The 6,904-nt window shown below is 37.3% G+C and overlaps 1 pseudogene; it reads right to left on the bottom strand.

Annotated features, from left to right (window-relative positions):
* Positions 1–3,807: 3,807 nt before the first annotated feature.
* On the bottom strand, positions 3,808–5,389 carry LOC148018337 (pyrophosphate-energized vacuolar membrane proton pump 1 pseudogene; annotated as a pseudogene).
* Positions 5,390–6,904: the final 1,515 nt, after the last annotated feature.

Below are 6,904 nucleotides of genomic sequence, written 5' to 3'. Positions count from 1 at the left end.
GTGACACTATATAATGAAGCAAGGGCAAGAAGAAAAAGTGAAAGACAAGCATTTTGCACCAGATATGGACATAATGTCTCATTTCCAGATCATCTAAATGCACTCCCATGTCATATTGATATAGATTGGTTACATGAGGAAATGGAGAGAATGGAAAAAGATGAGGAAATTAATATATCTCAAGAAGAGTGGGAATACGCACAAGGTTGCTTATCAAAGGTGAGACATACTATCAATTAATTTGTTTCTATAAGTTATATTTTATATAAATAATTGACATGTTTGATCTTAATCTTTTACTACTAGTGCACATTATTCAATGCTATTTGGTGTGAGGGTAAACATCTTCGAACTCAACGTATAGATGAAAAGAGAAATACCCAAGATTGTGGTGTCCTTGCTCACTTTGAGGATGCCAATGGTACCATGGAAGGTTATTGTGGCTTGATCCAAGATATTCTGAAGCTTGATTTTAGATGATTCTTTATATATGTACTGGATGTGAAGTGGTTTAAAGAAGTGGTAACAAATGGTGATCATTGCACAATCAGACGTCATCCAAGTGGTTTTGTAATCATTGACTCTACAAAATTTCACCAAAACAAGAATGACACACTCGTACTACCTCAACAATGCGAGTAGGTATATATGCAAAAGCTAATTTTTTTATATGTATACATGTGATACATATACACAATATAATACGTATTTAAGTTTCTTGCTTTTGTTTTTCAAATACAGGTTTTGTATCATCCAATGGTAAAAAATAATCGATGGTGGTATGTCATCCCTATATCTAATCGTTCAAAACCAATATATGGTAATATTACCGACATAGAGATAATAGATGACAATCCAACAATTAATGATGATGTACATGATGACACCATAATGGATGATATGCATGATATAGTGCAAGATAAACCTCGCGAGGATGTTCAAGGAAACGCAGAAGAATACAATAATGTGATTGTCAATGATAGTGATGAAGTTATTGAGTAATATAGCAACAGTTCTGAATATAGTGGGATAGACTTATTTGTTTCGTTACCTCTTGGTAACATAGACCCAGAAGTAGATAGTTTAGCAAGGGAGGATCTCATTGAAGATGAGATGGATCATTCACTATAATATACTTAATTTGCTTAATGATTCAATGTGTATTTTTAATTCTATGGTTTTTATCATGCGCACACGTGCATACTCAATAATCAATAGTCAAGTTTAAAGCTAAATTGAATTTTCCATAATAAAAAGAAAGTATTTTTTATCATCTTCAAGTAGAGAAATTACGAGATACATATTGCAATGCTTGCTACTAATTGTATAATAAGGTTTATACACAAGGAACTTTCAATCGATCCCCATATAGGAAAAAAATAGAATTCCCCATATAATTCCCTAGTTGAAAATACATATAAGTGGGGAAAGTAAAAACTAGGGAAAATGGGACATTTCCTAGTGAGAATAGGTAGGGAATCACATAAGACCTTTCCTATGTAGGAATAGGAAAATACAAAATTTTCTATGTAGGGAATTATTCCTATATAGTAAATATTTCATATATAGGAAAAAATTTCTAGAGGTGATTCCCTAGGTACTCTCACTAGGAAATCTCTCATTTTTCCTATTTTTTACATTCCCTACTTATATGTACTTTCAACTAGGGAATTCTATGGAAATTCTCTTTTTTCCTTACGACTTAATCTACTTTGCCCTTCCTCTTAGACATGCTAATATCAAACAAGAAATTGCACAATAAAAATTTAACTAGAAAATTATATAGAGAATGTCATCATTTCTAAGTAAGGATCAATAACATACATCTAATGATCAAAATAGATTAAACAAATTAAGACATCAACATCTACTTCTGGCAACCAAAAGAAAAATGAAAATAATTTTAAAGGAGCATAGAACTAAAAACTAATTAAGCAACATGTGTGTCTTGATTGTTTTATCCCTTAAATCTCCAATATGTTGCAAAGTAATAAATATTTTTCTACCCTCTTCTCTAAATTTCAACATGGGTGGCCGATAGATATCATCATATGATGGTATGTGTATCACTCCTATATGATACTCAAGTGATCAAATATCATTAGTTAGTATAACCATTTCAAAAAATGACTCATTATCAACATAAGAAAGCTGGTAATACCTGATTCTTGTCTTGAAGAAGTGTTAAGGCAAGCAATCTCAATGTCTTCCTTTCTTGCATTGTCTCTTGTGTCATCTTTAGTAACTTGTTTACCTATATATACATAGAGTTAACCAAAGCTCACGATAATACAAGGTTATGAAAAATTTCAATAACACAAAATAAAGTAATTAGATATTTTGTAATAGATATTTTGTATCAATTTGGGTCACCAAATTTGTACAAGTTTTTGATCCTTAAAGTTGATACCTACATCTTGACTTGAAGAAACATTATTGCAAGTAACCTCCTGATCTCCCTTTCTTACATTACCTCTTTTCCCACCTTTTGTTGTTCTTTAATCTATATTTATATATATACACACAATTACTCAAAGTTTAAAAATATGAATAACTATGAACATTTTAAATTAAACAAAGAGACTAGTTAAAGCTAGTTAATCTCAAAATGAATCACCTAATAAAGCAAGATGTAAAATATGTACAAATTTTAATTTTCAAAGTTTAGTAGAAATAAAGACATATACCTATATCGTGATTTGAAGAGATATTAGGGCCAATGGCCTCCTTAGCTTTCATTGTTCCACTATCTCTTGTACCATCATTTGTGATTTTGTTACCTTTATGTACACATAATAAACCAAAGTTTAGAAACATAAGAGACATTTGTAAAACATCAAAACACGCATTTGTAAAACATCAAAACATCAAAACATGCATACCTTTTTTGCCCTGTTCTTTACACCATCTAATAGTAAATTAAGCAGGTGAAAACAAGGAATTCATTGTTCATACTTTTATGGGCTCACCAACTTCTCCTTCTGGTTTGAAGCATCTTACAGACTTCCTGTTGAACAGTGCGCGAGGGAGACGAGGAACGGAGGAAGAGAGAAGAGAAGAGAGACACGCGACACCGAAAGTGGAACCCCATAAGTGCATCAAGTGAGCACACATTAGTTGCAACATCAGCTCCTTAGCTAGAATAGATAAAACATCAAGTAGAATAAACATAAGCTTGAACAGATGAATCAACTGAAAATAGACAAACAACAATTGGAAACAATGAAACATTAGCTAGAACAACTCAACAGCTGGAATAATAATGAAATATCAGCTGGAACATTTCAATAGCTGGAATAAGAATGAAATGAAATATCATCCCATCAGCTCAAAACATTTCTTATAAACAAAGCATGGAATAATTTCAATGCATTAGTTGTAATATAGATGAAATGATATGAAACGTAGCATGAAGAGCCAAAAATCAGTTGGAAGAAAGAAACATTTAGAATAATCAAATGATGAACAAACTACCGACAATCATCAGTAAGAGCTCATCAGTTTTCTTACTGCTACTCAGAGCCCAAGCAAACATCTCAACAATCTGCTTCTGGGACTCTAGGAACATCTTTGTACGCCTGGCCTCCAGATCATCATGAAATCACTCAGACTCTCTCTGCATCTGCAGTTTCATCTCTTCTAATCTGAGAAAGCGCTCCCCCAAAGTGCGGATCACGGAGACCAATCTGAGAAAGCGCTCCCCCAAAGCGTTGTCAACTGGGGGCTGTTGATGTCGGAAGCTGGACTTTGAAGAAGTCCTATGGTTGAGGAATTTGTCCATCTTGAAAGCCTTCGCAGCCTCATAGTCTATACTGCGGCTGCGCTTCTTGTGGAGAGATGTGTAAGAAGTATCATGGTCATCCAGAGACCGGTTGTGATACCAGCATTATCACTTATGGAACCATATGCATCTATGGCTAGACAGGTGGCAATGGTACAAAGCATTCCAAGAGCTACAACTGTGATCCCGTACATGGCTGCTAGGGTATGGCTGACATAGATGGCAACAGCAATAGCAAATATTGGAACAATTACAGACTTGTAGCCAAGTGCCAAACCAAAGATGACATTGGTAGCAGCTCCTGTCCTGCAAGAATCAGCAACATCCTAGACTGGTCTGTATGTATTGCTGGTGAAATACTCTGTAACGTAGCCAATTACCAACCCTGCCCAAAGTCCTACTCCAACGTAAAAAAATAGTTTCCAGTTTTGAACCATCTTTGCACCACCGTTAGGTTCATATATGTAAAACGTGGATGGTATAAACAAAAGTTGCACCGAATGTCATTAAGATGGTGGATATCAGTAACTGTCTCTTCAGTGTAGATTCAATATCCCTTAGATTTGAGATCTCGAACACATCAGTTGCGAACAAGGTTGTGATGAGGCACACCAGAATGCCCATAGAGCTAATGAGTAGAGGGAAGCACATAGCAGTGAAGTCATGATTTGTGCCAAATGATGACATGGAAGCCACAACAAGAGCTGCGCAAGATGTTTTAGCAAAGGAGCCAAACAAATCTGAACCCATTCCAGCAATATCTCCCACATTATCACCCACGTTGTCAGCAATGATCGCTGGATTTCACGGATCGTCCTCTGGGATATTCCTTTCTACTTTTCCAACAACATCTGCAGTTTTGGTATAGATTTCACCTCCAATCCTTTCAAATAGAGCCACGGATGAGCATCCAAGCCATAGCCAGTGATGGCCTCAAAAAGGCCCTCCCAATCATCCTTGTAATAAAGCTGGAACAGTTTTATAGTGATGTATAAAACTATGAGGCCATTAGCAGCAAGTAAGAAACCCATCACCGAACCTGATTGGAAGGCGATTTTGAATACTTTGCCTATCCCTTTTTTGGCTTCCAAAGTTGTGCGAGCATTCGCATATATTGCGATCATCATGCCCAAAAATCCCAACACTATGACATCAAAGCTCTATCAAAGCTCCCAATATAAATACAACTGTAGTGAAAATTGTTGTAAAGAGAGCTGGGGCACATTCCTGCTTTGGATCGTATCTGCAAGGCTGGGGCTTAGTACTGAACCCCTTCACAGATCCCAGGAACAAGAAAATGACAGCAACAAATATGCCCATGAAATAAACCAAATACTTGTACTCTGTCAGCAAAAACGATGTGGCTCTTATGGATATGGCTTGCTGAATTTCAACGCATTTCCTAATAGTTGTTGCATCTGATTTCTCATCCAATCTATCCTCCTCATCACAATCTGATGATCCATTGATGATGTTGTGACTGTGGGTGTCGTTGTTGTTGAGGAAGGTGTAGCCATTGCTGGCAGGCCTAGACTTGTGCTTGAAGGCCAAGAGACCGGTTGCGATAGTGATCTTGTGGTGGTTGGTCAGAATCATCTGCATCTTCATTAGGTAACAAGTTAGTTATACCATCTGCACCAGCAATTATACCCCACAAGTTAGTTAACAAAATACTGCTAAGGCACAAAGTAAAATCGCTTCAGGAGCTACACTACATTCTTGCAAAGTTAAGATGTTGAATTGGAAAGGTAAGCAAATGCATCATTAATCTCTGCCCATTCCAAGTACATATTCATGTCTCCCTGCATGTCAAATGCCACTGTCACTATCACTGTCTCACTGTCACTGTCACTGTCACTGCCACTATCACTGTCACTGTCACTGTCACTGTCTCCCTGCATCAGTACCAGGCTACCACTGTCTCCTTGCATGTCAAATGCCTGCTGGTTCTCGCCCACAATTAGAAAATCAGTGAAAAAGCAATTGCCCTTCTCCTCATTGTACTCAAAGGCATATGCCATGATGCTTTCTTCTGTTAGCTCTAAGCTACTGCCAACTTTTATTACCCTCCTCCCCACGATGCTGTTGATGTTTTCTTGCAAGTCAATAGTTATAACATCTCCCATCTCACCTACCCCTTTGATAGTAGTTGTGACTTTGGAGACATCAAAATTGCCCCGAATGGAATGAAAGCACCATCAGCTCACACAAATGTCTCTGCTGTATAAGCAAACATCATCAAGTATCAATATTGTCATATCAAGAAACGGAAACCAGAATTCTTCTTTCAACTCACAGAGAAGTTTATAAAATGGACAATACAGAATGCCTTAACAGCAAACAGCTCAAAAACAAGTAGCAAAGAGGGAAACCTGGATTCACACTTGTAAAAATGCCATACCACTGCTCATCTATAATAAAAGACGTTGCCCTTTCCACTGCACCCAAATAAACACCAGATCCAACATTTGGAGGCAGTGGATGGAACATCTTCTGGTTGGGGTAGTCCAAATCAACCGCAACATGTCGATTTGTCTAGTAATCACTCTATCTCAACTCATGTAAGAGCTTGATGGGAATAACATAACTGCAATTGCTGTGGGAAAAACATGACTGCAATTGCTATGAGCACTTTGAAACACATGGCAGCCCATGATAGCTCATCCATGCACAAGCTTATAATCTGGACTTATGCAGGCTTACTGCAAGCTGTGGAACTCAACCAATCTACATGCTCTGTCCCTCTCCTGTCTTCACCTTCACAGGTACATGCATTTTCTTTTGCACCAGTTGAAGTATATACTTGGTCATCAGGTAAGATGGTTTCTTTATAGTCAGCTAATGTGTGTTTGATTCCATCAAGTAATACGACTTCTTTGCAATAAGCCACTAGTGATTCTCTTCCATTAGCATGATATTTTCCCTGGCAATAAGGTGGTCTGCAAAGAAGCATCTCCAGAACAGGGAGGAGACACAGACAATACTTGGTGGTTCTCTCTATCATCCTCCATCTTTGCTTTGGTCTTTAGGTCCCATGTTTTCAAAGAAAAAACTAGCTCAAAGGCTGCAAGTGTGCAATGGGCTGCCTGTACTGGGGTCAACAGGTTTTGTAGCTCTTGGAGG

Source organism: Lygodium microphyllum, chromosome 21 (genome assembly GCF_053477565.2).
Source record: "Lygodium microphyllum isolate KBCC chromosome 21, Lygodium_microphyllum_v1.1.10, whole genome shotgun sequence".
Lineage (NCBI taxonomy): Eukaryota > Viridiplantae > Streptophyta > Polypodiopsida > Schizaeales > Lygodiaceae > Lygodium > Lygodium microphyllum.
This window is presented reverse-complemented; position numbering and strand designations above follow the sequence as displayed.